A 12,188-nucleotide genomic window follows, 5' to 3' on the forward strand; every position below is an offset into this window, starting at 1 on the left:
AAGTCCAAAGCTCCATGTCTTTCCTAGGACTCTTGTTCATACCCCTTGCACAGAATTTGCCAATAACACTTGTCAGCCTCTCAGTCCCAAACCCATTACAGCCACATCCCACCTCCCCTGGAATAGAAACCACAGAACTCATTCCCCATTTTATAGCTTATTCATGGCTCTTCACGCTCATCTTTCCAACCTCCAGCCCATTTCAGGCTATTTCTCAAYGTTAATTTGAATTTTTATCTCCAAATGCCAGCAGATCCACTAAACCTGCTTTTGAGACACAAAAACGCAATTTTGGGATTTGAGTCAACATCGGACAGACCCTGGATTAGCTTCCTCAGTAACTTCCTATTCAAACTGAAAAGAGTCATCAAGAGCTACTCCACTTTTTCAGTAGTCACAGTCCTGATGGAAATAACATTTTATTCCCTCGCTCACGCAAATATCATGTGGAAAAGGAAAYGAGCATTCAAAGCTGGTTTAAAAAGACTATTTCATGGAGGAAAACACGGGACCATTGCAAAGACAGTGTTAGAAAACCGTAATACTTCACACTGGTTTCATTAGGCTGCGACTTGCCTTGCCTAAAGGCAAAATGGGGATAAAGAAAATAAGTCCCACTCCATCAGAAGAAACTTGTAATGACACCTAAAATTCTTACATGGGGKAACAAGACAGACACAGCGGTGAAGGCTGATGAATAATGGTGCAATTGAGGTGGAGAGTACAGGGCCATTTTGCACAAGAGCAGTAAATGTTTAATATCTCTGTTGCGTCTTTCATCCATAACACCAAGAGATTAACAAGGTTTCAGTGGCTGGGTAATTTCTTTGGAGTTTTGATCTTGGAAATAATTACACTAAATATTTCATAAGCGCCTTTGAAAGTTTTTTTTTCTTCTTTTTTTTTTTTTTAATAAAGAAAAAAAGAATTGCTCGCTGCTCTTGGACTGCAGCAGGGTAATGAAAGTGCACAGCTAATCAATAACCACTTTCAGTTCATTATTCAGCACATTTTGGGCTGGTGTTATTTCTTCCCTTCTACCGTTCCACATCCCACATACGGAGTGATGGTGCATTTTTAAACCATCACATCTTACTGCTTTTGCAAATCATCCTTAATGCTAACCACAACACGGAACACCCAGCCTCTAAACACCACCCACACCATTTAGAGGGTTCCAGGGTGTTTCCAGCTGAGCAGATCCAGGGTGTTTCCAGCTGARCAGTTTTGCCAGCTGAGGCAGAAGAAGCTGAAGTGGCAGACCAGTTCCATTTCTCCTCCAGTCTGGGTAACACCACCTGCACCTCCGTGTATTTAATTTCAGTACAACCTTCCCTGAACACAAGCTACAGTGGGTTTCCATATAATATTTCCAAACCCTTCTGTAGATTAAACTCAGGGCCAGATGTGCTGTTTTGCATTTGTTTGGTTTTCCTGTCACGCAATTTAATTATTTCCAGCGTTTTGCAGGTTTGGTGTGAAACAAGATTTGAGACAGCAGGGAAAGGAAACAGCACCGGGAAGGAACATGAGCACCCACAGCCAGCCTGGACAGCCCCAGGCAGAAACCTGCAATTCCCATCCAAAAAAAATAATAATAAATGATGAATTCACCCAAGCCAAGGGCAGGAGTGGTGCCTAAGGAGACAAATGTAGGCACTGGCAAGAGAAGAGGAAACAAAACTCTCTGAGTCACCCACCCAGAGCAGAGCCAYAGGAGCAGGAGTGCCTGGCTGGGGCCCAGCCGTGCTCCTTGCAGCAGCCCAGGGCTTGAGGGATGCATTAAAGCTCTGCCCTGACCTCAAGGACAGCCATCGTTATCCCTCATTTGCAGGGAAATTGAGACACAGGCAGAAAAATTATCTGGTCCCACRTCCAAGAGAGAATCAGAGCAGATTCAAGACCTGGCAGAGCTGCCCAGGTAGCCTGTGACTCTCAGACCAGCATGGCCACAATAAAACACTCACCCTCCCTCTTCTAGAAGGGCTTCAGACCTTCATTCTACAAATGACAAGGAAAGAAACTACTCAAGATCAAAAGATGCTCAAACACTCATTCAATAGTATGCCCCAAACCCCGTGCAAATAATCCTTGCTGGGGAAAATATTCTCAGATGTAATTAAGTTGTGCTCTGAACCAAATTTTTGCATTAATATCTTGGGCATCACAAACCAAACTCACATTTCAGCTGTCAAATCCACAAGATAAAGCTTTGAAGCAAATCCTTTGGCCTTTTATTCTGACCCATTTTGCTGARCCCCTCCCACAGCCTTTCTCACTGCTTCATTCAGATTTCTCTCTAGGAAACGATTCTCTTTCCTACAGAAATTTTCTGGATGTATCAAAGCATTTAATAGCCATAGAGCACATATTGTGGTTTCAGTCTGAGAAGGCAAGCAGAGAGCTTTCCCAAGGGTGGAATTCTCATGTTCCTTAAGGACTTGTGGAGTTTTGTGTGGTTTTATTCCTCAAATTAAATGGGATTTCAACCACCTACTCCAACTACAAAGTCCATGGGGTGTCCTGCAACAAAGTGTCATACTGCACAWATGTATGTAYCCTCAAAAGWAAGCAATTTAGAGTAACTTAAAAGYAACAAAATYTRTTTCCTGACCTCTGAGGCCCATACAAATAAACAGTTCCTTTATTCACTAACAAAAATCCAAATCGTTTCTGGGGTGCTCTTTTTTGAGATGTCCCTTAGAAGAGAGAATAACAAAAGCAAGTTCACAAAGGGTTCAGGCACAAAACCTTCCTTTTCATGAGACGCACCATAGGATGGAAACCTTGTTCCAGGCTGACACAGCTGAGGAAGCAAAGCAGGAGCAGAAAGTGTCCAAACCCCTCAGTTCAGATTTCAGGGATGGCTCTGACTGAGTGTGCAGCTCCCTGTCCTGGCTTTACAGCTCCCACCAGGGCCAGTTGTTTCAYACCTTGGGAATTTCTCCATCCTGGCTGATCCAGCTCTGTCAGCTCTCGGATTGCAGGAGCRCTGCACAGCCCCACATGCCCTTCGTAAAGGGCATTACAGCTGTATTTATATCTGACACAAATCTGCTTTGTAAACACTGACCTGGTTCAGGAGCTGGGCTTTCTTAGACAGCCACATCCAGAGCACACGTGTCTGCTGGCCCTGAGGGACACCCTCTCAAAAACCTGGAACAGGTGGAAAGTCAAAACCACGAAAATCTGGAAGATTTGCTGTATCCACAAAGTGTAACAGAGGAGCCAAAGGACTTCAACTTCATCACAACGTGGCATGAAGAAAAGGACAATTTGTCTGTGCAGTAAAAGCTACCTGCAGTCTACAACTAATGCTATATCTGAGGGASATTTAAGTTCGGATAGTTTATTCCWAAATTCACTGCAAATGCTGGCTCACAGTCAAAACAATCAGGAGCTGAACTGAAAATAATATCAAAGTTCTTAGTCCAGGCACCAGACCCTGTTTTCTCATCTCATTTCTGTTCTTCTGTTTGCTGCCAATTCAAAGCACTGTGACCAAAAAAGTCAACCCATTAGTCTTGTTCTTAGAAGTGTTAAGCTCTTACATATGAAGTTACTGTTATCCACTGAGTCCATAAATTACAGCTAAAGTACATAAGGAWGTAGTCATGACATAACCCCAATTTAATCTGAACCAGGCCACCACAGTCAAAGAAGTGTTTTACAAAATGTTAATTAATTTTTAAAAGAATGGATTAAAGGGGGTTCTCAATTAAAAGAATGCTTTAAGGAGACAAGCTAGAGAGCATTGTCCACTTTATTAATACAGCAATTTAACAGCTATTYAACATGTAATAACTTCTCATTAAAAGTCAACCCTCCCCCTTCTCCAGCAGATTAGCCACCCATTTGTCAGACACAATATAGCTTCATTAGCCTAAAAGTTCCATTTCTGCTCTTCCACAGATTTGCTTTTATTTTGCTTCTGTCAGTGAGAGAAAATCCTGAATGACAGCAAAGTCCAGAAATCAATAACACAAACAGTGTGTGAGTCTTTCAGGGGTTCCAGAGGGTGTTTGGCACAGTCAACTCCTGCAARAGCCACGAAGGAAACCTTGGGATCAATCTCAACAACTCTGCCCAAACACACGGAAAAAGCTCATTCTTGAGCTGTACCTTGTCTAGAAGAGCTCACAAATGATACCTTTTCACCCAAGGATTGCCCACCAGCACCTCACAGCCTGCTGGAATTGGTGTTTGTCATTGAAAAGAGGATATACAGCAATTTTACCCAAGTTTCCCACTGCAACGTTGAGTTTGCAGGTTAAGCAYTGTCATCACAGGTAACACAAGCAGACACTTTGTTCTGGGTGGGTTTGTTCAGCTGAGGATCCACTGACCTGCCCAGGAGCACGGGGAGCTCAAACAGGGACAGCAGAGACAAATTCTGRGGCTGGGCACCAGGGACAGCTCTCTGGGAAACGTGCACCCAGGCATCCTGGAAACACGGGAAAGCTCCTGTAAGGGCAGCCCTAAAATGAAATAAATCGATGAGAAGAGGCCAATGATTCCAGTGGGAAAGTTTGAGCACTGAGTTTTGAGTTCCACACAAAARCAGCACAGCAGCAACCCCTTGCTCWGTGTCAGCCTCATCACTGCAGCCACAGATGGATTCTGCATGGATTTCACTGCGGGATCAGAGCTCTAGGAAGTTCTTATTAAAAGATAACAGAAACTGAAAGAGGTTACAACTAAGGGTAATACCACCCAAAAGCTAAAGCAAACAAAAACATTCCAGTCTAAGATTTATCTGCAAAGACCATTCAAGCTGCTCTTAAGACAATTAACAGCCCCATGCCCAGGCTTCAATAAAAAGGGACACCTTTCCTCCAGCTCCTGCAGCCACAATTTTAAGGAATGAATCCAGAAATCAGCAGAACAGGAAGTTCAGGATACATGCAGCACTGGTTTCCAAGAGAATATTTATCACATCACGTGAGACCAGCATTTTTAGCCAACTTGGGAGAAAATAGACAAGCTGCAAAGCTGCCCTAAAAATACCAGTCACGATAATTACAAGGAAGAAAAGCGAAGCATAAGCAATGGCAGCATTAACAATCCACACTTTTAGTGACAACCTGCTAAAATTTTTTTTTAATTACACAGACGACTGCTAGAAGATTATCTCAGCTGCTCAGGTGTGCAATTTATGTTTTCAGTTTAAAAAAAAAAAAGAAAATGCACCAATAATTATGCAAATCCAGGACCTTGCTTTTTGAGAACCAGCCATCCCTCCCTCCTCAGGACAGTATTATTCAGCTTTAGCGTTTTAAATATAATTGATCAAGATTAAAAAAAAAAAATCCAAGAGGCAGTAAACTAAGTAAAATTTAGGCTAGAAGTGGAGAGAAAAGAGCCACCCGTGGGTGAGATGCCCCTCTGGCCATGTGCTGGGTCCCAAGGCACAAACCAGCTCCCGCAATGAGTAACTGCAGGGTTTGCAGGAGYCAACAGTTGTAACAGAAGACTTATTTTTGTCACTAAAATCGGCAAGAGTGACTCACAATAAGCTCGGGGAGCCTCGTTGATGAGTTTCATTTTATACAGTCACTTTTCACCCGTAATTCTTAAAAATACCCTRAGTGACAATAATGACAATAGAGTATAATAGTCCTAATTAGCTAATGGGAGAGAAAACTTCCAAGTGCCAAACTAACCAGAATTGCTATTTCTAAAAATGCATCAGAAATGAGTAATGCAGTTGATCTCTGTTGATCTCTGAAATTAGAAAAGAAAGAAGAATAGCCATTCTCTTCTGCAAATTCAGCAACAACATCCCGACAGCCCCATCAGGAGAAAGGACACAAGCAAGGGCTGTTCAGAGACCTGGCTTCAGGATGATTTACTGCTAAATACATTCGAAGCATCTCCCACTGACAAAATAAATAGGYCTGACTGTATCAAAAACCAAGCAAATCACTGCCTTCTCAAGCACAGGTTAATGCATTTTTTCCCAGCGATGATAAAGAGGACAAAAGGACAATGGCAAGCTTTGAAAATTACTTGCCAACTAAGTGATGGCTCWATAATTGCATTTTGGAAAGTTTTCCCTGTATTTCACACCACTGAAGCTGCTCCCAAAGCAACTGAAAGCACCAGCAACAGAGAAGCCAACATGAAACTTGCTCTGTTGAGTTGACCAAAGCAAAGAGCTATGCAGGAGAGTGGACTTGGTAAAGTCAAATTTAGGACAACTACTACTGCTTTTAAAGCACCAAAGTTGGCTGAAATCTTTATTTAGGACTAAAGTCCAGTAGCTTTCCTCTGAATAGGGAATCACATGGAAGCTATTTTCTTTGTGGGGTTTATTTTGAGCTGAAAATATTTTCCAGTTCCATGCTGACAGACAGGATTGTAACTACACTGTTTTACAGAATAATGGACAAGTTTTTGAAGCCTGTCACAGAGGAAAGTAGAGAAAGCTTCATTTTTCTCTTTACAGTATTTATTCCTGCAGAAGTTAACTCTCTCAAAATAAGGTCATGTGCTCCTTTAGCACAAAAGGACCCAACTGAGCAGAGCAGGGTTATCTGTCCCATCTGTCATCCCAGGCAAGATGAGAAAATCAGATTAGCCAARCAGTTACAAATTAGACACATCTGAAGGAGAAGGAAGTAATTTTCTCATATTCCTCTCCCCCYGGCAATCACCTCCAAGATTTCCAAAACAGCAGTGTCAGCCTCCCTAACACTTCCCAGTACTGATTTCCTCCAGGATTCAGGGACAAATTCCTCTGGAAACCCCAAGTCAGCTGTCACATTTATTGGAGAAAATGGCTTGCTAAAATGATGTGGTAAAAGCCTGCATTAATACTTCCAGTTCTATCCACACCTCCAGCAATGTTCTCTSAGAGTTTTTCTGTGACTGGCTACAAAAACCCTCCTGGGAGAGGCTCCTCCACTCCCTCCACCCAAAACCAACATGTTCTGGGTTCAGCACAAGGGGTGATCCCAGGACAAGGACAAAGGGGATGATTTACTGTGTTCTTGTTGCTTCTTTCACCCAACACCTCTTCCTTCAGGAATGCTACCRGACCAAGGGCAATGGGAGCACCCGGGAAGAAAGTTATGAGGCATAAGGAGGTTTAAAAAACAGAAAAAAATAGAAAAGCGTGGTATTTGCACAGGCAACTGTCTCCAAAATCCCACTTGAACCCCTTGTTTAGGGCTTGGGGTGCCCTAGCACTGAAGCTTATCACATTGTAAAAGGGGAAGGGGATCAGTTAACTAAATTCCTTTATACCTTTAGAGTTCAGTTCTTACACCCAAACACTCACACAATCTGCACCCAACAGCCTTTGGAAGAATCTCCCTGAGCCAGTAGAGCAAACGAAGCACAAAGTTACCAGAAGTACAACCCTCTTCCAGCTCTTCAGCTTGAAGGTGTGATTGACACGATTTCCAGATCAAAAGCCTCGTACAACACAGAACAATCCATCAGGCAACACCAGATTTCTTTCAGTGAACAGTAAATTGCTCATTTGTGGGAACACAAGGTGCCTCATTTTTCTCCCTAAGACACCACCAATCCTGTATGCAGGGCTAAAATATCTCTGTGCCCAGCCTGGTGTTGTCAGTGTTGAGAAATACTGGAAACCAGAGTGCTTTGATTCACACTAAGGACAGCTGAAAGAAATGTCAGCAGTTTTTATTTTTAAATGCAGGGCTAGGAACACTCTCAGTTCCCTCAGATGTTTTAGCACATACCAGTTCTTCTGGAAGAGGTGGTAGAGAAAAACCTTTCACTCAATAGTGCCCTCAGCCACAGAAGCCCCTCTCCTTCTTCACTCCCCAAACCAACTTTCACCTCTGGGACTGTTCTCAGCTTGCATCACACTCCAGAGGATGGTAAAATCCATCCTCAAGCCTGTGTGGAAACAATGGTTTGTGCAGCTTTTTAATTGTTTCACCTCCAGAGGATGCAGAAATCATCTCTTTGACTGCCATCCCTCTAACTGGCACTCCCAGTTAATGTCAAACATCCTCTGCCCCCGTCCTGCAGCACAAAACGAGCACAAAAAAAACAAAAAAAAAACACCCAAAGTTAAGCAACAGAGAGACAGACTGTGCTGCAGTTGGGAGGGTTACACATACCACCCAAACTCGTGACATTCCCATAGAAACCACAGTGGGAAAAGAGAAAAGCCTCAAAAAACTGACAAGATAAAACACACATGGTGAAATGTGTAATTCTGGTGGAAAAAAATCTACATGTGCGAGTTCCTCTCCAGTTCTCCAGCAGCTCGGGCACTCAGGGCTAACACAGGTAACACCCAACTGATTCCAATAAAACTTTATTTTTTCAGATCCCTCAGGCTGCGTGTTGGGAATAACCAGACATTCCCAGTAGTGGTATTTCAGAGGACAAAGCTGTTGGGTATTAGAAGCAACTTTGTTCCCTGTTACTTATGGAACAGTCTTGTATTTAAGTGAGAGCCACAGGAACTTTTCATGAGATATTCTTTACAGACTGTAAAGCCTTTCAGAATATACATTTTCCTCATTAGATGGATCAGTTAAGCAAATAAATATTGGAAAGTGCAAGAGAAGCAATTGATTCTTTCAAATATACATCCCTGTAAAAAAAAAATCCAAGGAAAGATCCATATTACTACCAAGAGCATGCATGCTCAGTTAATGAGCTAATTGGCCACTCATAGCAAAAAAAAACCCCACAAAACAACAAGGAAACAAACAAAAAAAATTTAAAAACTAAATATAGTGTTTTGTAAAATTTAAAAGAAAACCCCACAAACAAAATCCCAAACCAGGAATGCTAAGCAATGGCTTTTAAATCACTCAGGATGCTGTGCTCAAGTTCTGGAAAACCAGTGATATCCCAGTGCTTGGCAGAAGCAAGTCAGCTCTACCAGGAGAGGCACAAACATGCCTGGGATGAGGTTGTTATAAACTGAATCATTCCCTGATGCATCCCCAAACCCCATCCAGACAGAGCAGTAACATCCACAGTGTGCTGTGATCAATTGACTGCACACCCCTGAGCTCTACGACAAAACCCAGAAATAAAAACCAACCCAAAATCCAGAAGGTTTGGAAGTGAATCTGGACACCAACACCAGTCTGCTCATCCAAGTCTCCATCCCAGCAGGAATGCCACGTAAATCTCACTTTCCTGGGATGTTATGAGCTCATTGCCCCTGTTTTTCCCCTTTGGAAAGCCAAAGCTTTACCACCAGCAGCTTTCATGCGAGCACATGATTTTCTGCTTAGGAAAAAACAAAAACCAAGATTGTTTTCCAGGTCTTGAAAAATACTTTAGTCTGATGGATGGTTTTTTTTTCTGGAATTAGTTTCTAAATATATAGTGCACCTACCACGGAATCAAAGGCAGGGCTAAAGACACTAACAAGTCAATACATTAAACGGTTTATCTTGTTAGAGGTTTTACAGCTACTTAATAATGAGTTTTGGTAACCACTGCCTGTACGTGTTTATTACTGTAAAACAGTCTTTAAAAAAATATAATCTGTAACAGCATAACCTTTCCTTTCAGCTGCATAAAAACACTGTACTCCAATCAATATCAGCCGTAGCAAGAAACTAAAAAAAGATCAGCAGAAGCCATAAACCACAGTAAATTATGTTCAGAGAACAGCTCACTGCCACCATATTTTATAGAAATTCTATTTAAAATTCACACATAGAAAAAAAAAATTAGATATAGAGAAAAAAAAAGCAGATCTGGACAGGAGATAGAGCAAATAAGTTGCGTTGTCTGACAAGCAGAATAAGAAAAGCTGAAGAGCAGACTGAATCTGACCTTTAAGGGTCAGTCACATTTTCCATGTGCTGCTAAAGATCTCTCACCAGGGGAAGGAGGGGGCAGGAGAGAATAAATTCATTAAAAAAAACCCATCAGTGTTTACATGAAGTAACCCGTGAGAAATTATTATTTTACAAATCAGAGCAAATCTCCCTTTCCTTATCCGGACAAGAGGAAAGTTTAGAATCACCCTGCCAATATTTTGGTGTTTGAAGGTTTTACACATCTCAGAGTTTGAAAATAGTCAGGCTTTTCCATCACACAGAGTAAAGAGCATTCCTCCCACTCCAAATCCAGAGGCACTGAAGGGTTCCACAGCAGCTCAGTTCACAGAGCTCCAGAAGAGCACAAGCATTTCTTTAGCCAATAACAACAAAATTCAAAACAAACCTACAAATATAAACTCAACCTGGACTGTGAGCCCACTGCCAAGGGAACAAGTTATTTGCTCTTTAGTTTTGCTGACCTTCCTGAACAAAAAGTCATGAAGAGATGATGGCACAAGGAATCAAAGTTGCTGCCACCTTATTACCAGGACAAAGGAGCCATAGGCTTACACCCCAGAGCCCCCACTCTGTTTCATCCACCTGGAATCAGGTATTTATTAAGAATAACTGCTCATTAGAATTCCACATTAAACCAAAACAAACAGGTTAAAAATGTAGATAAACTTACTATGGCTTGGGGGAAAAAAAAAATTAAAAAGGTGCAAACCCCCCTGCTTTTCCTACTTGCTTCTTTTAAAAAAGCTTGGAACATCTGCAGGAACTGCCTCACCAATCTATCCCAGGGTTTACTTACTATTTATTCCCAGGCAGATTTCAAAAAATGAGATGACCCCGTGGCTGCCCCACCTTTGGCTGCATTCCCAAACATTCCCAAACATTCCCAAGATGCAAGTCTTGTGAAAGGTGCCAGCCACCAGCCCTCCTCCTCTGCAAATGCTGCTTATCTCACCTACAGCCAAGATTTCCTTCTTTTCTGGTCCAAGACCACTTCCCATCAGTCAGGAAGATGAAAGGAAAGCAGATACAGAGGCATGGTTGGAAGCAGAAGTAATTAGGATGTTGGAAACCAAATCAAAACAGAAGATACAGCTTTTAAGAAATCCCCCTCTATTAATCTCAGGCTAAAAGAGGGATAAAAATGTTTCTATTCCAATGATGATCTTTGAAGAAAAAAACTCAATATTGGGTACAAGGAAAAAAAGTAACTCTCAAATGGAACAACTAAGCAGTATTTCCATTTATTACCATTTCCTTAGCTAAGCCAGGTAAAATTACCTCCACTGCCTGTTTCCATGCAAAACTCAAAAATCAGAAATATTCCTAATCTAAATCTAAAAGAGGGACTTGAGACACCACAGCCAAGTGATGCGCCCCATAAAAAGCAAGTACAGCAACGCTGTAATTTTCTTTGAAAATTTGGTGGTTTATGGTTGTTATTTTTCCAGGGATTTTTCTTTACTGGTACACCTTTTTCTTTCTACCTTTCTGCCAGCTTCCCTAGAAGAAAACAAAACAAAACCTCTATGACTAATCCTTCGCTTTGCCAGCTGACAAAAATCACCGTGTTACCACAGCACATTTAAAATGAAATTACAATTTTCAGGGGAAAATGTAAAAGCAGATTCTGGTCCTTTGCCTTCCCCCTCATCCCCGAGGCATCACCCTGCACTGACATCCTTCGTGAGCCAGGGCTGGAGCTTCTTCCTTTGGTGGGGGGGATCCTCAATATTTCAGTGATCATTGGAAACTGGACAGAAAATCAACAGACTGGACAAAAAATCCACATCAAGACAGAGAGGGAACGGCCTCTGCCATCTGGAACTGATGTGGGAAGGTACCATGGAGGAAAAGGAACTGCTCAAATGTCCTGAGGTACCGTGAGATGCTACAGCCAAGCCAGAGGGAACACAGAAGCAAATGGATTCAAGTGCTCCCACAAACCTGAAGGTTCCAGACAAGAAATTACCAGTAATTACTAATAATATAATTTTCATGCAGCACTCATCAGCATGAACCAGTTCTGTCCTCACAACAAAGAGGAACAACAAAAGCCACAAACAGTTACTGAATTAGCTTATTAAGATCTCTGTGATTTTTTTGAACCTTCATAACCATCAAAATTGGTCTGAATGCACAAACATGATTACAATAAAAAGGCCCAGATGTCTTCTGGACACGGCAGCATCAGATCCAACATCATATTGCAGAGAAGAAGCTCTTTCATGGGAAGGAAGGCTGCTCCCCTGGACTCACTGCCTGTCCTGCAATGCTGCTCCTTCACAAAAGGACTGGACCACAGGAGGAATTTTGGAATCTGTTAGTTCCAGTTTCAAACATGCTCCTCTTTAAAAGAGCACACACTCACCAAATGCCAAAGGTGGCCAAGCAGAC

This window comes from Malurus melanocephalus, unplaced genomic scaffold, assembly GCF_030028575.1.
Source record: "Malurus melanocephalus ecotype Western Australia unplaced genomic scaffold, MMel_1.1 scaffold_849, whole genome shotgun sequence".
Taxonomy (NCBI): domain Eukaryota; kingdom Metazoa; phylum Chordata; class Aves; order Passeriformes; family Maluridae; genus Malurus; species Malurus melanocephalus.